The sequence below is a fragment of the Oxyura jamaicensis genome, chromosome 6 (assembly GCF_011077185.1).
Source record: "Oxyura jamaicensis isolate SHBP4307 breed ruddy duck chromosome 6, BPBGC_Ojam_1.0, whole genome shotgun sequence".
NCBI lineage: Eukaryota > Metazoa > Chordata > Aves > Anseriformes > Anatidae > Oxyura > Oxyura jamaicensis.
The window spans coordinates 16,851,893-16,878,371 of record NC_048898.1 but is presented as its reverse complement, the minus strand read 5'-3'; the positions used below and the strand labels follow the sequence as shown (position 1 = coordinate 16,878,371).

The window sequence follows — 26,479 nt, the reverse complement described above, 5'->3', positions numbered from 1 at the left end:
CTCTAGAAGAAGTCAGATTGTTGTGGGGCTGGCTTTTTCATCTCCAAACATCCCTCCGCTCCTCATCGGTTTGTCCTCCTCCGAAGCCACGTTTGTATTTTTTGGAGGGCTCCCCTTAAGGGGGCCCTAGAAAAAGGCCGAAGGAGCCACCCCACAGCCAGCCTTTGTGCAGGATTGGAAGCGCTCATGTGGTGGGAAACTGCGGCTGAGATCCTGGCTTTGTCGGTGTTAGTGGGGCCGGGATTTTGCTCTCAACTGTGAGGGCAAAACAGCTGATGGAGAGATGGCCCTGTAGTCTGTGCAAGGGATACTGCTGATCAATATACATGCTGGTAATTTGCAAGAGGAGAAAGAATACAGTCAGTACAAGTCAAGGAGGGCTGTGAGAAGCCTAAGTGATAGATAATACTTGCAACAGAGAGAGTGCTTGTCTCCTTCTAATTCTGCTAGCCCTGCAGGACTCTTCTCCAGCCAAAACTAATTTATCTTCATAACCCTTCCTCAAAAAGCAGTACAGTGTTATTAGTCCCATTTTGACAATGGGGAAACTGAGTCAAGGACAAACTAACCTGATCAAATTATTAAACGAGTCAGACAGAGCTAAAATTGGAACTGTGGAGTCCAAGGTTTCTCAGCCAGTGCTTCTGCCTTAAAGTGGAAGTTAGGGGGAGGCAGAGAGGTTAAATGAACCATTACCATAATTAAACTTGATGAAAGCAAATCTGGGGTTGGGCCCAAGATGGCAGATCACGTTTACCTTGGATGAATGTATGTCAGTGAGTCTCCTAAAAATTATCTAACTATTAAAATGCCCTCACGAGCTCTGAACTTGTGAGGTGCAAGTTCCATATGTAATTTAGAGTGCCAAAGTCCCTGCAAGATCTTGGTCACATCACTTAATGTCTAATGACCTCTAAAGACTCTCCCCATCTCTATAATGAGGTCTGTCAGGCCCATCTGGACAGTACCCTATTTTTGCAGGGACTGTTTCCTACTAACACACTTTTACAACACTTACGCAGTATCGGGATCTGCTGATACTTCTGGAAAAGAACAGCCACAAATTGCAGCCATCTCCACATCTCTGAGGTGACAGGCAAAACACATTCACAAGCATGAGCAGGAAGGAGAATATAAAACCTAAGCAAAACACCCACCTGCAGATGCCAGCAAGGCTGTTCATCTGTGGACAGACTGCAATTTCTAACTAAATACCGAGCTACTTTCACACAGGCTGTTCTTTCGTCAGGCTGAAGGGTTTTGTTTTCCTTTTCCTGAGCCACTCTTTACTAGAGACATCCTACAGTGCACGTTCTGTTTTTGGGGGTCTAACGCACCACATTACAAGAACACATCTCCTAAGTCCAGAAAACCCATTCCAGGCTGTAAAAAATACACAACAGAAAAGAGATTTGGCCTGAAAAGAGGTTTGTTTTTCTTCCAGTCTAATCATTTTTATGACATCCCCTGCCCAGTAAATTGAAGGGAGGGAAACATCAAGAAATTGTTTCAACACTTTGGTGCAATTAACATGCTTTCTTACATGTAGAAATGAGCTTCTTCTATAGTATCAGGCCTACTGTCGTGGAGGAAGGCGACCACGAGCAGAGAAACCCTGATTCTGATATTCCTATTTCTGTAAGGATGACTACTCATGTCAGGTGCCAATAATCAACAGCCAGTACGGGTACATTTCAGGTTCACCTGAAAACCCCTGTGCATTGAGAAATAATGCTCTCCTGGAAATTGAGAGCATCTGCAAGATGCTATAGGGTGGAAAGAGGCCTGGGAACTGAGGGCTGCAGTGAGCCATGCGCTGGAAGTGAAACCCACTTGTGTACAGAGAGGCATTTCTACATACACAGATAATAAACGATGTCAAACACCCAGCCACAGAAACAAAAGCTACAGGAGGTCTGTGCGTGGCAAGCAGTCTTTTGATCCAACTGTACTAGGAACATTGTATTCTCGACCAATTTGGTTTCTGCAGAGCACTGAATGTGTGCAACGCCAGGCACTACATCTTCACTAACTACACTGGACATACGCCAGCTTGGCCTGCACACCTGTGACTGAACAAAGAATATCCCGAAATTGGAATCAGAAATAGGACCTGTATTTTTCACAGGTCAAGTCCAGAGAGAAAAAAATGGAACATACCCAGGGGCCACAGCAACATGGACTGTTCTCTGTCCCACCTGAAATACATCATCGGATTTGACAAGTACCTTTTACCTTTGAATCTGGCCCCAGGGAGCAAAGAATGTCTGTAATTCCCTCCCTGATCGCTCCATCCTTGGGCTGCTGTACCATGCTGACAGAGTCCCCAGAGCACCCTTTTTCTCCTTCCCACAAACAGAGCCCTTTGTCCTGTGAGTGGAACCCAAAGGGTAATGTTTCGTTGACTGTCTGCAAGGTGTGGGACTGGCAGAACCAGGAGAGGAACATTTCTTCCTTGGGAAAACTTTGTCCTTCGTGTCATTTTTTTCTGAAACTGAGGCCCAGGAGCAGCCAAAACCAGACCATTAACTAAGTCAACGGGACACCCCACCATCTGGGGAAATGGCGTCGTCCTGCGTAAATGTAAGCATTTATCTTGTGGGGCCAATTTCAGAGGCACTTCACTTCTGAAGGACTTTTAGGCCCCAGTACAATTTACGCAAGGCACGCTCTGCTCTCCAGCTAAGCAAACATTGTTTTGTTTTCTTTAGCCCTTGAGAGCTCTTGCCTCCAGCATCCCCCCAAGGGGAAAGGAGCAGAGCCTCTTGTGTCGGTTGAGTGCTCACATGAGAGGCTGCTAAAGCAAGTGGTCCCTCTTGGCTCATGCACCGAGGAAACACAACCCAACCCATGATGCAGCACAAGGTGCAGAGTTTATCCTGCATCTGAACCTGTTTGCTGTCTGCTTGTGACCCCGCCTTCTTTACCAGTATGTGAGCAAATCTCCGACCTGGCCGGCACAAACCCTTCAGCAGATGTTTCTTTAGCTTCCTGAGAGGTATGTTGGTGGCTCCTTGCTGGAGAGCCCTTCAATCAGGCTGAGAGCATCCACGAGTCTAAAGTATGCAGGAGGGCCCTTCACCCCCAGAGAGCCCAGCCATCCTCCAGCTGCTAAGCAAATATTAGTGGCAGAAAAACAGCCCTCCAAACACACTCACTGCTGTGGGGCTTACCAGCAAAAATACCGGCAAAAGCAGAGTAGTGCTGAGGGTGGAAGAGGCACTTTCTCTTGCCCTAGTAAAGGGCAAGAGAATGCCAGTGAAGAGCAGTGCTACTACCAAGAGGCAAGCCACTGCCAAAGGGACAACGGTTGGCTCGAGCAGAGATCCAGTAGTATCAAGTTTGTGTCTTCTCTGCCAGCAACCTGCAACCCAGTCAGTAAAGAAATGTTGATGACAAGAAGTAGCAACAGAGAGCTAAATAAATAGATAAATCCAGGCAACACGCTATTTGATACTTGTTAAATATATATATATTCAACAGAAGCGACTTCAGAAGTTTCACCTTGGAAAACCCAACAACCTAGCGGTTACAGCCCAGTTTTGAGTCCTGTATTCATTGCCACGGAGAGCAGAGCTAGAGGAAGAGACATTCACAGCTGTGACCTCGCATCACAAGGGGTGTCTCTCTGGGCAAGGCGAGCGCCCAGCTGCCAGACCATGCATCCCACCCCACTCCTCCACACTTCTCAGCCTCCAGCTCACGCAGCTCCCCACTCCATGCACTGCCTCTTTACACCTGTAATGACACCATATTTAATTCAGATGTTTGCAGGGAAATGCAGACATGTTGCCTGAAAACTATGCACTGTGAGGTCTAAGCTCTTTTGTGGATTCCGCTCCCAAGTTTTTTTTTTGTTTCCTCATCTCCAAAATTGCAATAGCAGCAAATAAAGACAATGAAGCTCAAGTACTGTTATAATGCAAGGTAACTCAGTAACCAAACCACCAAGGTTGAGGAAAGGAAAATTAAAATCCCTACAAAAACAGTCAAAAGAAAGATACTTCTCAGTTCTACAACCATACCACCACCACTATGGTTTGTTGTCAAATACTAGTTATATCCTCACCTCCAAACACAAAGAACCACACCATTCCCCACGCTACTGTAGCAAAATTCCAATGAGAGCATAAAATAGATGGAAAGCCAGATTTTTTATTTAACAAAGTTTATGGCATTGACTCATGATTCATTCCTCACAAACCTCTAGAAGCAGCCATGTCCCTAACACAGTCATCTTCCTCAGAACCAGTGCTTTCAGTGCCACCCTCTGCCCCCTGCACATGCTGTTCTGTGCATTGTAAATGTTCACCCCCAATTTCTCAATGTAGTTTGAAAAATCCCATCCCTTTCTTTTTACAGTATGTAGAAGAAATGCACAAACAGAATTGACCTTGTAATTTTGTCGTGGATAGGATTTGGCTTCAGAGCCCTGGATTCAGGCACCCCACGTAACAGCAGGCATAACATCACAGGTAGATCGTTTCAGAGCTCATCAGAGCTAACAGACAGCCTAATATTATTTCCCAGTACATATTGTATCTGCATATTTTCTCTTTGCTCTTGCCAAAAAACACCTGCGCCACCCAAGGAGAATTAGCTCTGGCAAGCATCACCAAGTTTTTTTCTATGTTAAAGGAAATACAGTTTTTCCTTCCTGCCCACACATTATACTTTTCCCTCCAGAACTTTCCCTGCTCTCCTGCTCCTCTTCCCCAAGAACACTCTACAAACATGCACACGCAACTCCTAGAGCCCTGCCCGAAGACACGAGGCTCAGCAAAGCACTACCCACACAGCAAAGCCCCAGAAGGACTCCTAGGCTTCATCCTACTGCTCCTCACCATCACCTGCCCCTTTGGCCCTAGCACAGCTGGTAACACAACAGCTGGAACATCCTCCAAATCTTCACTAATTATCCCCAGAGACTTCAGCATCCTCCAGAACCATTTGGAGGATCTTCCTAATTACTAGCCAGACAATGGGGAGCAGAGTCGGGTCCCTGGGATCCTCCAGGCCGCCAGCCCCGGCCATGCATGTGTCTGTCCAGCCCCTGGGGCTGACTGCTCCGTATAGAGACCTCCACCCCATCCCCACCCAGCTCCCTCCCTGCCCCCCTCACCAGCACCCCCCGGCATGTGGATTTTATGAATGAAACTTTCTGACAGTTATGGGGTTGGCAGAGGCCTATTCAGCAAGCCGGGGAATGTGTGAACATCAGGCTTCATTAGAGACTTCTCCCAGTCAGCTGATAGCTCATTAACTTAAAGTGGCCTCTTGTTTTAAAACCTCAGAGACCAGGAGGTGGGCTGTAGAGAAGGGGGGGATGGTTCTCATTGTTCCTCCTGCCTCTCTTCCCCCTTTGCCCCCTGTGAGATTAGGCGCCCTTGGAGGGGAGAGAGAGAGAGGCTAAAACAACTTTAATTAGTTATTTTCAAAGATTTTCTCCCCCTTTCTTCCTTTTTTTGTGTGTGTGGGGAGCAGGGGGGGTCTCTCAGCTGGGTTTTTCTGCATGGAGGAGCTCACGTCATTATGCTTAAATCCAGCTCCTCTGTCCTTTGTCTCCTGGCCAACAATAGAAGAGGGCTTGTAAAAAGCTCCTTCCAAAACTCCTGGAGACTGTCTGAAAAGGAAGATGGGGTGAGGACTCCTCTCTTTCCTCCCTCAGGCACAAAAGTGACAGTCTGGTGCCTGTGCCAACAGCTTTCCTGTGTTAGAAGGTAGCACTGGTGTAAGTAGGACAAACAGAGGGCTGATTCCTAAACCCCTGCTCTGTCAGATGGAAAGCAGAGTCCAGACTCGCACCAGAAAGTGTCTGGCAACCATCCTCCGTGTGGATTTAAGGTCAGGCTGGAGCTCTGGATGCTGAGGTCAGTCTTAGGCCTTTATCCCAAGTCCTGATCCTCCTCTGTCCTTAAAAAGGACCATAAAACAAAAGTAGCAGTAGGACAAACCCTCCTTCACAGCCCACTTCAGAAGAACCTGAAATAAACAAATTACCATTATTGCCAGCTATAGGGCTGCCTGAGGAAGCAGGCTGAGAACAGCACGCTTATTTCATATAGGTAACCGAACTGCAAGCCACAGCAGCCTCCTGCAACTGGAGCTAGAGTTCAGCAGAACTGAGAAGAAAGGCACCAACCCCTCAGCTGCGGTGCAAGGAGCAACAGAAAAAAGTGTTTGCTGTCAGTGAAGCCCAAACAGCCACCTAGAGCAATTGCTACAGTGTCCACCTCCAGCTTCTCACTGCTTTTCTTTCAGTACTGTAAAGAAAGATTTCTTTCCATAAATTGTCATCAGGCCCATTCACAAAGGAGACGAGCCTCTGAAGAGTGCATCACTTAAGTTTTAGTGAGTACATGAGTTCATGTCTGAGGCACTGGGGTGCAGAAAAAAAAAAACAGCCATGAATTGTGATCTATCTGGGACATTTATACACTCTGTAAAACACATTTAACAATACCTCCTTTGCCTGTTTACATTAGGAGTTGCCTAGCATTTGGGCTAGTAGACTGAGCCCTCAAACTCCAGCCTTGCATTCCAGCACTGACACACATAGTCGATGAGATGGCAAGTTACAGATTTAGAGGACACCAGGGAGAAGGTGCAGATAGCCTACCACAGCTTCATCAATCAGTTTCAGAACCTACAATTTAGACTACAGGCTTTTCAGGGCAAACATTTTTACTGAAGTTTTAAGTACCCAGCATCCAATCTGGTCAGCTTTCTTACCTGAAATTAAAAGCTATCATGAGTTCTCAGAAACAAGGCCCACCACTCCCCTGGCACCCACTGCAAAACCTGCTCCCTTTCAAGTCAATGGCTTTAGTCTGTTACTCTTCTGAGGAAAGGGAGGGCAGGATCTCACCCCATTGTTTAAGCACCCACAAGCCAAGCAGAGTGGTGTGGAGCCCTTTGTGCTGAGATCCTGCCAGCTCTCACAGGCCAGGGAAGACCATCTGGCTCGCTGCCGTGCAGCCCCCCAGAGAGCACCCTGCCCATGCAGCAGGGCTGGCAAAGCAGTGCTGGTGCTGGAGGCACCACAGGACCAACTTCCCACCCAGATGGTAAAGCAGAGGTTCTTGCAACATTTGTGGCAAGGGTTGTAAGGGTGCTTACTCTTTCCCCATTGTCTCCTTTCTGCCCTCTTTTACCTACCTTAATTTGCTCCCCACAGTTTTCAGGGACTTTTTAAGTTAAAGTTTCCAATATCCCATCCTAGAAGCATCTGTATTTCAGAAGTAGCAAACATGATTCTTATGTACTATTCAGAGCGGAATAACATTCTTTATGTCATCAGTTATCTAACGAGTCTGGCATCTTTGAATTAAATAAACTCTGCAAGTATTACTTTTTATTGTGCTTTCATTAAAGCAAAGAAGTTCCTTCCCTTGCTGACTGCAAGGGTTTTAAAACAGCTTCATTTGTGTTTGTGGGGATTCTTATTTCTCTGCCCTCTGCATCAAAAATTACTACATTTTGTGACAAGTTGGATCACTTTTAGCTTACCATGAACTGGTATGCGTAAATGTTTCCAGGCAAGGCCACTCTCCAGATTTTGTTCCATCATCATTGACTTTAGAGCAACAGAGCTTCAGAAATTTGCTGCAGTTACCACCAGGAACAGCTGTACTCATCAAAATCCTGTCTCTCCACCCCCCACAGCCCTCGGGAAATCTTACAGATTACTCATAGGACACTTATGAGTAGAATGAAACCAAATTTATAATGAGGGAATAGCAAAGATAATAATATCAAAAGTAGGCAGAAGAGAGAGAGGACAGCCATGCTACCTTTTTTTGTTTTGTCCCTCAGTAAGCATACCAGCCCCACAATGCACCAAGCATTACACATACACAGTTAAAAGATAAGGTGAAAGATGTTTGAATATGGCTGAGTTTCCAGCCTTTGGGTTTAAACCTAGAAGCCCATGCAGCCTGCACAAAACCCAAAAGCACACCACCACCCAACCAAGCCAAGAACTGCTCATCAGCCCAGGCAGGGGCTCACTGAGTAGAAAGGGGCACTGCCCTGAGTCAGCCCAAGTCCGACAAGGCAGAAGTGTCAGACAATTGTTGTCTTCCTCACTCTGCATTCGGGTAATGTGACGACAGAGTATGCCTTCCTCCTGATCAACATGCACATTTGTAACAGAAACAAAAACTGCACCTCCTGACTACCACCCCACAGATTTAATTGTAAGATAAATAAAATAATCCTGTAATAAGGAAAACAGGACAAAGTAGGAAAAAAAAAAAACAAAAAAAAAAACCACTGTTTTCAGACCGGTAGATATATTGGTGTTATTTCAATCTACAGTCTTTATCTACCCTCACGACCTCAACAAAATACTGTTTCACTGAAAAGCTGCATTTGCCATCATTTGAAACATTTTCTGTGGCAGAATGGAGGCAGGGAAGAACTTGCAGAGCAGTGTGACAGCTCCTATCAGGCTAGCAGTTAGAAAAGCAGGAGCAGAAGATGGGTCAGAGCATACCAACCAGTGGGCAGCAGAAGCTTTGTGCCTAACAGTAGCATTCAAATAGGAATGCTCAGAAGACATTTTAAACTTCTGTCACTGACATTTTAAACTTCTTTCCCAGTGTGAAGGCTGCATCATGACATGATCCAAATTTAACCTCGATAGGCTCTATGCCACCACAGCTGGGATGCTCCCAGTACCCACGGTAGCTAATGCAGGCTTTGCTGAATTGATTTATTCCTTGGCACCAAACAGAAGCCCAAAGGACCTTTTACTTCTCAGTCTCATGCACAGTTCCTGCCATACGGAGGCATACACTGTTATACTACTGCAGTATTCAGAGACTAGCCAAGATGAGGACCATCCCCCTTGCTGGATGCACACATAGGAAGAAAGACTTCTTACTCAAAAGTTTGTAAAGTGTGGACTGCACAGAAAAAGCCTAGCAGATGGGGATGGATTGACTTGCCAAGGTCACTGGACAGGACAACGATGTGTCTAGCATAGGGCTTAGCTGCCTGGTGTTTCTGCACTAAGATGCTCCCTGGAACTCAGCAGTTTGATGCACACGAACAATCCACTTCCTTGAAGATCTTTGTCCTAACAAATCTACTACAGGACAGAGTGGCACAGTCACTCCCTTCATGCACATGGCACAGACTGCAAGGTCAGAGCACGATAACCACTGCAGCATCACAGGCCTGGTATTGTCACCGTGCTATGCCAGAAAAGAAATTCACTTAGGCACTGTTAGTTTCCCTAAGGCACACTCAGCACAACGACTACAAATCTCCTACCAACATCTCCCAGGGCACTAGACTTCTCTTCACTATGAGCACTTAAGTTCTTCCCCAAGCATTTTTCCATTTCGAATCCCCAGTCACGGGATATGAAGAAAGGAAGGCAAACTTAGCTGAACCAAACTGAGCCTTCTTGTATGAGCTCTTAATTGCTCTGGCACTGCTAAGGCTATAACGAGTATTTCATTTCAGTTCCCTTTTGCTGGGGTTCTGAAAGTGCCCATGTTAGGACCATATGGGGGTTTACAGATACTCTCCCACTCATCTCACCAGGGGTGTCAGGGCACTGGGTGTCCCAGCTGTGTTTTTACTTTTATGCCAAAAGGTAACAATCTATCTCCCTTTTTTCTCTCCTCACCTCTCATTCAGAAAGGTCCCAAAAGCAAACACGGTACCTATCAGCACAGACCCTTCTATATCAGCCAGTGTGATGCATTCATCTTCCCTGAAGATGAAAAAGCATGCCACATCCCAAAACTGGCTGGAGGAAGAAGATGCTCTGTTCACTGGAGCATCTCCTGGCTGGTGGGAAATGACACACATCCTTTGTACCCAAAACACTCTCATGTATGAGGATGAACTTTTGACTTCAACTGCTGCCAGGGTTGAAGAACTTGAAACTTCTTTGTCTTCTCTCCATGTAAAACAATCCCCTTGTACTGTGATGTCTGTGTGAAGGTGGCAACTAAGGCTCAGCCTCCTGTCACAGCCCATCTCATTCCGGATTTAGCCTGACATCATCAAAGCTCATACTGAACTGCCAACTTCTCTCCTTGTTTTCATCAATTTGATGCTATTTTTTAAACATATCCATATGTCACAACACTGACGGCATGCCTTTCCTAGCTGTCTTTTCCTCCTCTATTGTCACTATTTCATTTACGTATACAAAGATTCCTAGATCAAATACAGATCACTCAACATCCTGACATTCTCAAGAGCTGACTACAAACTCTGATTATCACAGAAAACTTCTCCTAAAATGAGTATCAGACAAGAGTCTATTTCTCTCCTCAGAAAGTCCTCTACCAGCATAACCCTGACATACAGCACTTGCATGCGTCCAGCCACTGGAGGATCCTGAGGCATAAGGAGACGGTGAGTCATCCATCAGAGCTGCAAGCTTCTGCAGGTGTGCTGCACTGGCCAGGAAAGTTGAAGTCATATCTAAAAGAATGGTACCTGGCTGAAAATTATGTTCAATTGTGATAGAAGGTAACAGTGAAGCATTACAAAACTCAGTATGCTAGCAAAATGTGAAGAAATGATACGTGGTCACTCCCCAGAAGTGATTTTGGGGAGCTCAGAACATTTCAGAGGGCAAGGCACCCCAAGAACACAGCCGTGGAAGGACAGAACCGGTGGCGACTGCACAATCAATAAGCAATAGTGGCTGGAGAGAGAAACAGCCTCTTGGATCCTGTCAGCTAATATCAAGGTAGAGTGGAACACTGTTTATTTTAGCCCACTTCAGGCAGGTTGTCACAACATCTGGTTAATTATGAAATTCTACTAGGCAAGAGGAAAAAAACCGTGAGTAACAAGTCGCTCATCATAAGGGGGAAAAAAAAGGCTGCAATGAGGGGCCACTGAAAGAAAGCATTAGTACTACAACCAGGGGAAGGGTAAGGAGAGAACTCTTGCAAAAACATTATGAGGGATCAAGAAGAAAAGGCCATCTACTTGGTGCCTGCTCTGACGGATGCAGTGTTGTCCAGGAAGAAAGCAGAGAAAGAAAAAAAGAAATAAATCAATATGAAGTTCTTTCAGGATGCAATGAACACAGGGGGTGCCTCTGTTTGGCAGCCCCAGGACACTTGCAGCCCTGGCTCGGATTGTGTGGATATGTTTTTGACTTGTCCCGGTCAGCAGATTAATGGCATTAACGAAGTTTCCATTAGCATCGGAGATTGGGGAGGAGGGTGAAGAGACAGAGGCGTCCAAGCGGAAAGCCACATGACTGCAGAATTGATAAGGCTAAAGATGAAACGGAGCTTCATTGGCAGAAGAGAGGCCAGGAAATGCCACTACAAATTAGCCCCAGGCCTCATTTCTTTTCCCTTCATTATCCAAACCCCTTCAGGAGAAGAATGGAGGAGGTTATGACCCTCTCCCAACACACACACACACACAGATATTGAGTGAGTCTCTCTCAATGAACATAGACATGGGTATATCTGTGTGTGTCTAAGGGTCTGTGTGTGTGGTATATTTGTGTCTATGCACATCCGTATTAATATATTAAGTAAAAAAATCTGTATTTGTATCAATAGATACCTACAACTGTGAAATGGCACATGTTCTCCTATCTATGATCCCTGCAGCTAAGCACATGTTCTCCTATCTATGATCCCTGCAGCTAAGCCATGTAATTTCTTTCACATTACTGAGCTTTCACTGGAAGTAAACGCCATTGAAAGCAAAGACATTGCGTCATTCAGTAGAAGTTCCAGCACCTGAACATGCTGCATGCGCCCACAGGAACTTATATATGACTTAGAGTTAGTGGGAATATGCAAGTTTATCTGCATGGGACTGTGCAGGAACAGTTACTTGCAACCTTGCACATATACATCCAAATTTTATGCATATGTACTAGCGTCTAAGTGACCAACTGTGCATGCACACTAATGCTGGCCTTGGAAGTGTGCGAGCATGAGTGCGTACATGCATATAACTGTCCATATATACATTTTCTGGCAGACTTATCCTTGTACCTCCTTCTGAAGATCTATGTATAGTGCATTCCCTGGGGGTACCCACACTCTTCCACATATATTTTTTCCTTCAGGGTGCATATCCTCCATAGGTGCTTCTGCATTCCACTGATTATTCGTTTGCTTGTCTGTGTCCCAGCTATGTCTCAGCTGAAAGGGGCCTTGATGCACAGAAGTCTCCACACCCCAAACAACTCCTGGTCTGCACATACGTGTATCTTTGTGCATCTTCAAATACATGTGCATCTAAATACTCGTACCTGTACTTATCAATATCTTCCTGTAAGTTCTATAACTTCTGTAAGTTTCTGTAAACTATTCTGCATAAAACTGAGTTTTGCTGCCCGTCCCAGAGCATATCATTCTTATGTCTGTCAAAAAAATTGTGTTGCTGTTGACTAGTTATTGTACCTGAAAATTAATGAGTACAGGTAAATACAACAGTGAACACTGAGAAGTGTCACAAACACACGGATCCCACTTTACAGGCACGAGAACTAACTAAGGAGAACATAGGGCAAGATCTATTTTAACTAGCTATTCATATCCCACGACTTTAGGGACCGGAAGACTATTTGCTGCAGAGATTAAAGAATAACATTTATCCAAGCCTAATGACATGTGTGTTGTTAGTAAGAAAGGTGGGTTCTCTTCAAAGAGACTGTTAGCCATAGGCTACTAACAGGAGAGACAACTTCGCCTAGGGGTAAACAAGAAAACAACCTCCTTCTGCGTTTGGAAACAAAAAGAGAGGAAAAAAGCCAGGGAGGGATGTGTAAATGGAGCTTTGTGCAATGGTGCTCTGTTATGTGAGCTGTATGTGACAATAGCCCTGAAACCCTATGCGAGCAAACTCATAAAAGAGGTCACTGTCTCTTTAATTAAAGCTCCCTGGTTTGAGGTTAAAAACAAACCCAGTGTTTTATGACCAGGTGTGCGTGTGAAAGAGATGGGAACCCGATCCCCAGCCCAGTGACACAGCAGCAGAGAGGAGATAAGGGAGGAAAGCTTTTTATTAAGGTGTCACTTGACTGCTGCAACAGGGCAGCACTGGCAAGGCGAGCACGGGAGAGGCGGGATGCATGAGCTCCTGGGACCAAGCCTGCCAACGGCCAGCAGAAGCAGAGAGGGAACAGGAGGAGCACCAAGGAGATACAGGGAAGGTAGCGACTTCCACCGGCGTCTAAGCCCTACAAAGGCAGTGAGGACAGTGATGGTGTGGCATCTCAGCTGGCAAATAACAGGGGAGAAAGGGCAAGCACAGTGTCCTGCCAAGGCAGGAGTGGGTCAGCCCTTAGCAAAGCCTTCACCTTGAGATCTATGAAGGTCTGCAAGCAAGAGCCTCCTGTAGTTTGTGGAAACAACTGGGACTAAGCCTATGCTAGCATCTAATAAAATACCAAGCCAAGCCAAGCAGCAGAGAGGTTGCACGCCCTCCCTGAGCCTTCTCTGTCAGTGATACACACATTGCGCAGGACATTCATGCCCACAGCACCATCATGGACAGCGTATCACACTTAGGAGCTGGGGCCTCCATTTGCAGTATAATGGACTCTTTGGGTCTTACTTCTAAGGTGCTGGTCACTGTAACACTGAACTCTGTGGAAATGCCAATGTCCATCCAATGAGTCCGTTTGGTTGAGGGCTCCTTCTTCACAGACCTGTCAGTCTGTGAAGCCCATCAGCTGTCAGTCTTGTCCCCAAAGCTTGCCAATAGGACGCCAAGGAAGCTCTTTTATACTGGCAGTGAGGGCTACAGATGCCTGTCTTGAAACAGGAGACAAGACAGAACTAAGACACAGACTGTGGGCCACATTCTCTCCTAGGTAGGAAACACAGCACAAGCCCTATACAGCACTGTCTCTTGGCATTTGAGTGCTCTGAATTCCATCTTCAGCATTGCCATGCGTATCCCTAAAGTCAAAGTGACAGAGCAATGAGATCCTTTGGTATTGTAATTACCAAAAGAAAGCTGAAACGTAACATGGAACAAAAAACTTTCTGATCCTTCCGTCTCATTACAAAGCTACAGAACAGCAACAACATGTGTTCCTGAAGTGCTGTATTACAGACAAATTGAAGGCAAACCTGGTATTTTCTATTTACAAATGTATGCAATTTTCTCTAAAATTAATTTGTATTTTAAGAAAATGTGTATAAAGTTTTATTAGACACAACTGAAAGACAGTAGGTCAGCACATCATTTACTACATTCAGTAAAAATATTAGAGGTACAGATGGGAAAAGCGAAATGGAAAACACAGAAGAACAAAACTATAATCAGAGCCATGTTTTACTCACATTTATCTTCTACCATGGATTTCAAATATTTTTCCAGAGGAGATTAAATATCCTATATCAGATATATCAGGGTAGGGAAATGAAGGCACTGAGAAGTGTGATTGCCACAACTAGTGATATCACGAAGAACAGAACCAAAGTCTCAGCCCTGTTCAACAAAAGAATGAAGGATCACTGGACCAAGCTTCCAGCAGCATTTCCTGTAAATTTTCAGTCTAGAAAGATCCTTTTTTATAAAGCATACATTTCTAGAATTGGTCCTAGATAACTGGTTGAAATTTTACAGTATCATCCAAAGCCAGCAGTCCTGGGCTTGAAAACCATGAAAACTGCAGAATAAATTCATTTGTAGTGTAAATCCACTGGAATCGATTTAATTCTGCCAGGAATGGGTTTAAACCAGTTATGGTAATCTATCTGCTAACAGAAGACAAAGAAAACCCTCAACTACAATTCAGTCATCGCAGTTCTCTTGTAATGCAAACAACGCTCCCAATACAATGCTCCCACAGACAACAGCAGGCGTAAGAGAAGGATACGCAGCCATAAGTCTGACTTCTCATTTCTGAAGTGTGGCAAATTCATAGCTGGTATAACTCTCTCACCTTCATTGAAGTTAGACTATGACCAATTTACCCCTTTTCCTTTGACAATTTACTGCCCTTATTGGAGAGTTCATATGTAACGGTAAAGCTGATTAAGAACTTAAAATACAGATCTGTGTTGACTGCACAATTTTAAAAATTATTTATGTTAAGACTAGAATAATTAATTTTCTGAAAGTCCAAACAATCAACCTGATATTCTGAATATGAAATATTCAGATCTTTAAAATGTTCTGCATTGCTTTTTTGAAATTTAGTTTATTACACTAAAATCAAGCATTTCAATCCAAAGGAAAAAAATGTTCATTCAAAACTAAAAGAATTTCCCCTCATTTTGCTCCGTATCCTCACTTATTTGGTGCTGCAAACTAGCAAATCAGTTGATGGAAATATCCTTCAATAACTTATCTGGCTTTGCTTGGGCTGAATTCTCTAAGCTTCACTCCCTGCTACCCTGCTTCTGCTGACACCGATGCACAAGTGGAACCTGTTTACTGCTGAGCACCAGTTAACAGGGATAGCCCCTTCTCTTTACTTTACACTTGTGTAAATAGTCGCATGAAGAGTGGGACGTGGGACATATGTTTGTAGTCCCCTGCTGAGCAGAAACATTACCAGCATCTGCTTTGTAACTAATGCTGGGTCTCCTACAACAAGGCTTTAGTGGTGAGGGTGTGTTATTTCTTGGTTGGGTTTGTTCCTGTTGTTTTGCACATCTCCCAGGTTTGCTTCTTGCCCCTTCCACATTCCCTCCCATGTCTGAAGAAAATACCGTCAGCACAGACTTACACAATTCTCTGTGCTTTTCTTGGTTTAGAAAAAGAAAGTGAACCTTGGTGGCACAGTTACGAGCAGACTGTCAGCTGGACCCTGCTGACCCCAGCACAGCTGTGCTGATTCACACCAACACATTATCAAACTGCTTGAAAAGCTAGGTACTGGTCTTAAGATTTTTTCCTCTACCTTACTAAAGCGATTAAAGTAGCAACGTGGACTGCAAAAGGCCTAGTAGCAAAAGATGTGGCTTAACCATACCTGCTCTGCCAGGGTAATTATAGCTACTTGGATTTTTTTGCTATGTTTTTAAGCTGAAAATGTAGATTCAGTATAATTTCCCCTCCCCCAGAGCAATTATTTTTGACAAACTAATTAAAAATTTGAAGAAAAATATTTTTAAAATTTGTATAAAATATTCCAGCTTTCACATTCAAAATTATTCCCAAACTTTAAAAAAGGCTTCATTTTCATTTGACAGTTTAAGAACCCCAATATCATTACCGTCTTTGTGCCTCAGTTCTTCACCTGCAGAAGTGGAATAATAACACTGCCCTAACCTACCAAAGTCCTAAAAACAGGGAAAGTCTCGAGATATTTAGATATAAGCTTGGAGGCACCTAACCACTACAAAGTTGCCCTCAAAGTTACAGCTCACCCAATCTTTATAATTTAAGGATTTTTAAAACAATGTACAAATTCATTCCTTAAACCCTAGGGACCTGATACTGTACCAAACTAAAAATAAACTGGATCCCAGACTAAAACTTTGAAAGCATTTTGACTAACATAGTCACACAGCCTTAACTATTTTTGTTCCCTCTAGCATTGGCTTGAAATTGAGAGGTCTTGCTTGGGTATTCTTTACTTAAGGCTTCAAAAAGGGAATATCCTTGAGATTAAAGATGTCCATACAAGACTGTACAATCCAAATTCAATTCCAAACTCAGCTACAGTTCTCTGACAGTAGACAACCCAGTCGCTTTGTTCCTCCTTTCCCCTTACTTATCTCTGGTTTTCTATCTGCCCAATTGTCAAGTCTTAGGAAGGTCTTATGTGTTTCTGAAATCCAGCACTGTGTTTGTTTTGGTCTAGATGCTTCCATGGAGTAACTAAAACATTTAGAAAGACCTACACACACAAATTCCTTATTCAGAAAGAGCTATAAAACTGGTGTAGTCCAGTGGAGGAAAAAATATGGCAAAAGAAAGCAGAAACTTTGGTAAAGCATAAGATGAAAAATGAGGAAGAAAATAAAGAACAGGCTGAACATCAGTCTCTTATGAGCAAAAAAGCTTAGGCATCCTACACAATACCCCTTATTAACAGAGCTCTCAGATAACTCTAGTTTGAGAATGACTTTCACACTGATTCCCCCTCTCTCTACCACAAACTTTGTTCGTGCCTACACACCATGGGGTTAAGATGATTCAGATATTTTTTTCTAATAGTACTTTCATAGAGTTCACTAAATAATTTGTGAAAATGCCAGGACAAAGCAGCAGTGAAATAACCTTCTATAAGGAAAGAGGATGAGATAATGAAAAAGTATTAGAGAAGGCCCTTGCAGATAAAAGGTGATATCCCTCTATGGATTTGTTTTGATTCCATTTTTTCCTAAAAAGTTCCCCTTTTTACTGTTTTTCCCTACAAAGCAATGTAACAGTCCCTCTCAGACTCTTCTGAAAGCCTGACACACCATCTTTCTTCCATAAACCCTTTACCCTAGAAACAGGGTTCAGGGATTACAGAAGTTCCCCTCAACACTTTTTCTAACAAAGTAAAACAGAGTTGAAGTAAAAGCAGGTGCAGCAGTAGGAAATGAGAGGCACCCACCTGCTCAGTGCTACAGCTAGTGCACAGCACAGATACCCCAAAACTCTTCAGAGCTAGATACCAGCCTGGAAAAGCCACTGCAGAGCTGATCCTGTACTGCTTCCTTGCAAGGGAAAGACAGGCTGATCTTTTTACATCTCTCATTCTCCAGTCCTTGCCTCATCCCTTTTTCCTCTGTTCTTTAAATTATTTCATTTCACCAACTGTTTGAAACAAAGTGAGGCACCCACAAAGTTAAAGGAAGCATTGCCCGAGATTTCAAGAGAGGTTTTCACTCCCAGTGTCTACCACCGGCTTTTGACAGTACAGAAGAGCAGAGCTCTTACTCACAGTACCACAACTCCTAACAAGCCAGTTCTCTCCATAACCCTGTCCCTACTCTTTTTTTCTTCCTCATTCCTAGCTCTTTCACTGCTGCTATTCTCTCTTCCCAGCTTTTGCTCATTCCTCTCCATGTCCTTCCCCCACTTCTGTTTCCCCTCTCCCCCATTTCCATTCCAAAGTTCTCAGTTAAAAGCATTGCCTGAAGCAAGATCACATCTCCAATAAGAGACGCAACTTCATTACAGTTTAACATAAAAAGATCAGCTGATATTGATCCATAATTTGGACAAGTGCCATGTTATTGACAGGAAGACAAAATAAGTTAGAATGGCCATGTTTCAAAAATTCTGTATGTACACTCAATCACTGGAACAGAAATTGCAGCTGGGTATATAATAACACAACCGTGTTCTCTATTTCCACTGTAGATCAATGCTAATATGAGGAGGGCCACAGAAGATGGATGTTGCCGACAGAAAACCTTGAAATTCCAGGTTAGGACTTGGGTGGCTTCATGGATAAAAGATTGCGTGTGCAATGGCAGGGTAATTTACATACGAAAGACCAAGCGCCTTCCTTAATACCCAAGAATGCTCTACTTCAAAGTAGTTGCTTCTGCATTTAAATTCAGGTTAGGGAAAACAGAAACTGACCCAATATCCTGTGTTAGATAACTACGCAGGCTTTAGTTCACAGACCTAGGGGACCCCAGGTGGGTTAGACAACCACAGGATAATATACATTCACATATGGATACGTGGAAAAAACACATACGAGCCCTCCATACATCGCTGAACAGTCACTCTGCTGGTATGCAGCTTTTCCAGAAGGTTAGTGCTGGCAGGAGAGATGGAATATTTCTTTCTGGTGCTTTTTACTAGAATCATTTTGCCAGGCTACTGAAGTGCTGCCGAATTTTTAGCCCATGCTACCTGTTTCACTAGTAAGGTTTACGGCCCCCACGTAACAAATGTTTAAACTGGTCAGCAGGGAGCATAAACAAAAACTTCAGCACCAAAAAGACAACCCTCTACCATTTGAGGTAAATCAGAAATTCGTTTTGCAAGCAACTGTAACAGGTATTTATCCTTTATACAGAGAACAAAATAGTCAAATGAGGCATTATACTTGCACTTTGCCAAGAGCATTTATTTTTGAGTACTTAATTCTGTTAAAGTCAGATACCCCACACAGACATCTCCTGTAACAAGGCTGGATCCAGTCACAGCACAGATGGGAGGGCTGAGCAGGACCACCGACCAGCAATGCAGTGCTAGTGAAGTCAGCACCCCAGAACATGCAGCTCTGAGATACGTGCCTCTACCCTTCCTTAAAATATTCCTCTAGCTAGTAGCAGCAAAGATCTTATTTTCTCTGTAAGCGTACTATTTGAGATCAGCATAACTCACTCAGCAATGCATTGCACACTTTTCCTGTTGTAGGAATATCAAGTAATTGAAAGAGAAATAATACGCATCAATGAGTAGGATTTTTACTGAGATTTATTCCTTCCTGTTTCCTCCTGATCAGCATGTACTCCTCTTCAAGGCTGAGGACTACAAGCTACACAGTTAACTCAAAGCTCTGATATCGCATTGGTAAATCCTTCTATATAAAAGGATAGATATACATATACACACACGCATATAAAGCATGGGGTGTTTAGGCGGAAACACGAGCTCAGCAGTTCAGAAGGTGAAGGGCCTACTCAGACTTACCTCCCAGTTAATGACGAGAAAGTCTTTGCCTGCTGTCACTACCCCTAATTCGGGAAGCTTCTTCAGTACTTGTAAGCAACACGTTCGTGCTGCTAACATTACGTTGTATGAACAGAGAATATTGTTTTAAAAGATGTATAGTAAGGGGCATTCACAGAAAGTATTCACTTTCAAACTGTTCAGTAAGACAAACTCAATTCCCAGAAAAAATGCTGTCCCATCAAAACTTCAGTTCACATTTCAGCCTTGATCTGAATCCAAACTCCACAACTAGCCGTTATCTTGACAACGAGCCAAACCTTTTTTTCAGGTACTCCTGCATTTTGTGAGCCACACAAGTCTCATGCTGAGGTTTGTGACTCATGTCCATTAGCTAAGTCAGATTATAGACAGTTTTGATGTCTGGTTCCCAGCACAATGCTGCAATGTTTAGGACACACAGGGGATTGGTGTAGGATGAGGTTAGCCACATTTTTACTGATCACATACTTTTACAGACCTGCCTGCAGAGGGACCGTACCAGCAGAAACAGCGTAAGAGCCACAGGTCTTCAGACCATCCTTAAGCTCTCACAAAATTCCACCCAGGGAGCTATAAATGCCTTTTCACCTTGATCTTCCTCTTTCCTTCTGATACCATCTGGCTAACAGGTGAAAGTGAGTACACCTGTGCAGAAGCCATTAAAGCTGGGAGATTATTTGTTAACTCTGGAAGTTTAATTCCCATCTGAAGCACCTGCTGTGGGCCCTGACTCCCATGGGGGCTGAATCCCCTGCCGGTGGCCCCTCATTCACCTTCTCACTGTTTGGTTTGTTAGCCTCACCTGGGGGGGTACGCAAGGAGCACGGCCTGTCTCCCTCCTGCACGGGGCTTTCTGGGACCTTGCATCCTGGCCTTCTCCACCAGGATGGCTCTTGCAGCAGGCTTGCAAAGCTCCTACTGCGGCCTCAGAGTGGCATCTAGTGCTCAGCTGCTGCACTGCTCTTCAACAGCCCTCAGCTGTCAGCTCTAGCAGTTCTGACACAAATTGCCCACCTGCTGCCCAATAACCAGGGTCGAGGACTGCTTCGGACAAGAAGCAAAATAAGTGGGTTACCCCAAGGAAGTTAGGGTGCTTTTCTCAGCAACTGCGGGATTAACTGATTCCATGGGGAGTAGTTAGGAGTACAGTAAAATTTTAAAGGGAATAAATTCATCCTTCTGGTTCACCAGGGTGTGCTGTATGAAGAGGATAATTCCTACACAGTCCACATTAGAAGATGGCAACTTCTGTGTAACAACATTCATCCTCCACCATACAACTGTTGTAGTGGTTTTACTAATATGCACCTATGGGAACCAGAACAAAATTGCTAAGTATTTCTTCAATGGTTATATCTGTTTGCAGACGCTTCAGCTTTTCTCACTAACTTTGTCTCCTAAAACTAGTTTTTCAAACTTTTTTTTCAAGTGCCAATCAAATCTAAAAAGCAGAACCCTCCAAGAGCAGGGCATCAAAAGAAGGCAAGAAACCAGATGCACCTTGTACTCTTTCCCTACCTGCTGGGAATATTTTGGCCAAAAATACCAGCCATCAAAAACAAAAGACACAAATTGCCTGGAACTCTTAAGGGAACTCCTGAGGGCAGCATCCTTTTTTTTTTCTTTCTTTTTTCTCTATTTTTTTTTTTTTTACCCAAGTATAATTTTAGTGTGTAATTTAATCAGAATGCTCTGCAGGCAGATACATTATCCCAGCTGAGCATGTTTTCTGTTTTCAGCCTGCCTGAGATGAAGCGGTTATATAAGTAAAAGAAAAGCTACATAATTACACAGGAAGTCTGAAGCTTTTGAGTTCACTTTTCAGTAGCAGACCTCAAAACGTTTTAACAAAATGTTAAGTGTTTTTAGCCTCACCTTGTCCATCTATAAAATGAAGATAATGTTCGAAGGCAGAGGGAGGTGAGAATCAGAACCTAAGTGTCCTAAGCTCTTTCTAGTACAGAAATAATTTTTTTCCCATGACATCTGAACAAAAGTTAGAGAAAGACGGAGTGCTTAAATCATATTCTGATCCTCTCCATATTTTAGTTCTGCCAACAGCAAAGATCAGGCATTTATTATGCAAATTCAGAGACACATTCAAATACAGCTAGACAAGTATTAAAATTTTCCAGTTCTTAAAATTCCTCTAAATTAGGGAAAACCTTTATATTCGGGTTCTGGCTGAGTTAGCTGCTACAAAAAAGCAGAACACAAAAATTACTTTCACATATAAAAGCAACAGCAGAATAGGTCCTGTCAATATTTTATATAAAATACACATGGCAAACCAACGAGCTTTCAATAAATGGTATTTAAACCAGTTTGGTCCTGGCCTGGCGAAGTGTCCACTATCTACCTTGGCACATGGCTGAGAAGAAACATTCTAGAGACAGAACGTCCTTCGTGGCAGCAGGGCCTGCATTCACAGATAAAATGCAGAGTCACAGCAGTCTCAAAGCTGCAAAGTCAGTTGCTTCAGAACAACACAACAGTAAGTGTTGTCCCAGACAACGCTACCAAGAAAGCCCTGTATTACACTTGCCAAAAAGAAAACCTGCATGGTGAGAGTCATATGCAGTGACTAAGAATCAGCCCATCACTGAACTCTGACTAGCTACACCTACAAGAAACTCAGAAAAGCTGCCTGATGTAGAGCACACACCACTTACAGCATCGGCACATGGGTCACCATGTCCAAATATTCAGCAGTCTAAAAGCTCCTCCAAACTGCGGGATCATCTGACATTTTCATCTGGGCATTTCTTGTTTGACTTTTGCTCTAACCACCACCAACTTTAGAACTACTTTTTGAACTACTGATGGTTTAAGTACATCAGCATCCAACATAACAGCACCAAGGGCCTTCTGCAGAACAAAAGCCTCCATCTCTTCAAGGCCTTTCAGTATCATCTTCTTACTGCTCCTTTAAAGCTGGCCAAATCAATGGAGCAGCAAAAGGCACACACCCCGGTCCCTTTATAGACCAGCTTTGCTGAACGTGTTACAACCAGAGACTGAAAAAGGACTTTGTCCCCCAGTTGCTTTGTTTTTTCACATCCTCAGAAATGCTCCTAAGGAACAAACTTGTTAGCGCAGGATGAGTCAGGGAACCTAAATTCCTATTTCTTCTTTCTAGATCTGTCACAGATACATACTGAAATTTTTGGAAATACATGTCATCTTTCTGCTTTCCAGCCTACTGTATATAAAATAAGACACAAATGTAAAGCACAATGAGCTCCCTGACAGAAAGATGACAAATTATTCATTTACTTATTATTCACTTACTTTTCTATTTATTTTTAGTTAAATCACCTGATTCTCTATCATAAAAGTTTTTATACCTGTGAATGAAACAGATTAATTTGTCACAAACTCAGAATTGTCTGTTATTTGACTACAAGACCATTGTAATTGTGATAAATGTACATGTAGCAGTAAGAGGAGGCAAAGAGGGACAATAAATAAATAAATAAATAAATGATCGCATAGAACTTCTTATTACCAAGGAAGAGTAAAGACAGAAAGTCTTGATTAAATCTGATTGTAGCCTTGAGATGCAGGTTAATTCACTTGTGAGACTCTGAAATTGTGACATGAGTTTTCTCAGGAGTGACAGAAATAATCACCTTTTGGATTTCAAATTAAGCACATTTATAATCAGCTGAGAAATAAGGATGAGAAAATGGCAACAGCATTTTCAAAGTTCATTTACTTACGCTTTCCGCTGCCTGTCTTCTGCAGGACATCCACCAGAGGGCTCCAGGACCCCATTCTTGCTCATTATCGTGGAAAAAAAGCAATTCTGCGAGGTGCCTGCAAAATTGGAATTGGAGAGTTGGAGTCTCCTTTGGTTGCAGCAGAAATTGGGACAAGGTGTGCGCTTTCAAAGGGGTGTGCATATGTTTTCCACGCTTAAGATTGTTTAAATTTCTGTAATGCTGTAAGAATTAACACTGTTTGCTGAATACGTTAAAAGAAAAAAAAAAAAAAAAAAAAAAAAAAAGACTTTTTGTTCTCAAAATACACTCATTCTACATAAAGGGGCCCCTGTAGAAGACTGAAGATAGATCACAATTCAAATGCATTTTGTTTTAGTGAGAATAAAAGCACTGGATAAAACATAAAGTTATGCACCGATATTGTAGGCCTACCAAGGGGAAGAGAAAATATTTTCAGAAGTCTCAAGGACACATATGAACATGTGATGGGATTAACTTAAAAAAAAAAAAAAAAAAAAAAAAGAGAGAGAGAGAGAGAGAGAGAGAAATAAAGGAGAAATAAAACCACAATATCAAAAAACACATCCCTCAAAAAAATGAACTCCTTTCTTCAGATTAAGCCCCATCAGTGGAGCGTTTCAAACCTACAGCAGAAAAAAATGTGGAATACCCACTGCAGGGGGCATGTCAGTATTAAGCAGGGGCAAAACCAGGTTGATAGAATACCTCTTTGTTCTCTAGTTTCAAGTCAAATATCAAAGAGATGTGTTACAGTTACAATTATTCACATATATATACCACCCACCCACACATTAAAATACCACAGAACCAACCGATTTCAAGTGTGTTATACAACAAGGAGTTAATAATAAGCTGGAGAAGGGATAGTTTTCCTCTGGCCTGATTCAACACATGTGCATTATTCATCGCATTTGTGAAAGAATATGAATCCCATCAAATAATTAGGCGGTATGTTAACCTGCCTGGTTTGCAGTAGCCTGTGACTGACGAGCAGAAGGGCTCTCTGAGAACAATATCCTGCACTGCTGCTCCCTTCCGCCTGGACCCTCTACAAAGGCTGTGTTTTGTGTGTTTGTATAGGGAATCCCTGTGGAGTCTTTATTGAGTTCTAGGTCAAAAAAACTCTGAATTTAGCTTTAAATTAGGGAGCTATTAGAAGCTAAATTTGTTCCAGTGTCCGCAGTACCACTACTACAATTCCAAACAAGACAAGAAAACTACAAAGCAGAGTGACCCAAAGCAAATGAATCTTTAAATTCTGCTGATGAATAGGGTGCCACAGATCACCTGTGAAAAAGCTGGTAGAACCTCCTATGCCACCATAACCATAAATTAGTTCAGGAAGTCCTGTTCTAATTCAGGCAAGAATTAACTCCAGGAAGTTAAGTCAGACAAGATAACTGCAACTGTTTATCTTAGCTTTAAAGGCTGTTAATCTGTAGAGGCTTTACGTGTGCTACTTCATTGTCTTCAGAAATCCCCCTTCCACTTCAGTGTGCTGTAATGCAGTTTGCACCGCATACCTGCCCCAGAGGCAGCTACGTTTTCAGCATGTCCTTTACACAATCAGGTCACACAACTTAAAACTGATGCTACAAATCTGAGATTGGAGTGATTTTCAAATTGATTCCCAAAATGAGATAAAAATCACAGAACATGGGAATGGCAGTGCAGTATAGTTGATGAGCTTCAGCTAATGTGTGATAAGTACAGCCAAAAGCAGTATTCAAAGACAGTAAAAATTCATACTGGTACAACATCAAGGGAGACCTGTGTATGTATTTAAAGAGAAATAACTAATGGGAACAGATCTGCTCTTAATGACGCTGGAGTGGGTGTGGAATAATGTCCCTCACCCAAGTGGCATTACTCTGGATTTTTCCTGGTACAGCCAAAGGCAGAACCGGGCTCATATGTTTGGTATTTAACAACGTAATATGGAGAAGCGTGAGTCAGAGAACAACCATGCCTTGCTGCTCTGGGATTTTTATGACAGAGTAGCACCTGAAATCAGGGAATTACTCCTCTGAGACTTGGGCACCAGCAAGCACCACAAGCACATGAAAGTATGGCTCACCTCGCTGGGAGCAGGGAGGGACTGCAGGAGCAGAGTAAAGGCAGCAGAGCTCCTGCCCAGCCGCACTGCCCCGCTCTCCTTCTCGGGAGCAGCATGAGGCCTCCTGAACATACACAGAGCGGTCTTCTAAGCCCTCCAAACACGAGGCCGAGAGGCAGCCTGGCAGCTGTGGAACGGAGCAGGGGACTCGCTGGAAGCCAAGAAAGGTGAGGGGCGCTGGACGTGGCTACCAGCTCCTGCAGGGTCAGGAGGCTGGGAATATTCCCCCCGCAGTGCTGCCACACAAGAGGAACTGCAGCTAAGAAGCACCCCTAGAGCCAGGAGGGCTCTAACACCTCAAAATGTTTCGTTTTCACCTCAAAATGTCTCATTTTCACCTCAAATTATCTTGTTTTGACCTCAAAATGTCTTTTCACCCCCAAATGTCATTTTCAACACAAAATTTATTTTCACCTCAAAACACCGTTTTCACCCCAAAATGTCTCGTTTGCACCCTGAAATATCTAAAAATGCCATGTTTTCACCCCAAAATGTCTTGCTTTCACCCCAAAGTGTCTTTTCACCCATGTATGTCTTGTTTTCGCCCCCAAAATGCCTCATTTTCACCTCAAAATGTCTTGCTTTCACCACAAAATGCCTTGCTTTCACCCGAAAATGTAGTTTTCACCATAAAATGCCTTGCTTTCAACCCAAAAATGCCTTGTTTTCACCTCAAAATGTCTCATTTTCACCTCAAAGTATCATTTTCATCTCAAAACGTCTTGTTTTCACCACAAAACGTCTCATTTTCACCTCAAAATGTCTAGTTTTCACCTCAAAATGTCTAGTTTTCACCCCCAAAATGTAGTTTTCACCACAAAATGCCTTGCTTACACCCCAAAATGCCTTGCTTTCAACCCAAAAATGTCTCGTTTTCACTTAAAAATGTCTTGTTTTCACCCCCAAAATGTAGTTTTCTCAAAATATCTCATAATATACCTCAAAATATCTCATTTTCACCCCAAAATGTCTTGCTTTCACCCCAAAATGTAGTTTTCACCACAAAATGCCTTGCTTTCAATCAAAAAATGTCTCATTT

General features: G+C 43.2%; 1 long non-coding RNA gene across 1 annotated transcript in view; it reads right to left on the bottom strand.

Moving 5' to 3' along the window:
* Positions 1-13,701: 13,701 nt before the first annotated feature.
* LOC118169176 overlaps positions 13,702-26,479 on the bottom strand; it is a 12,975-nt gene continuing 197 nt past the window's right edge. Inside the window, exons 2-3 of the long non-coding RNA XR_004751952.1 lie at positions 23,301-23,397; positions 13,702-13,913 (exon numbers count right to left, since the gene is read on the bottom strand). This is a non-coding gene — a long non-coding RNA (uncharacterized LOC118169176). The remainder of the gene's footprint in view (positions 13,914-23,300; positions 23,398-26,479) is intronic.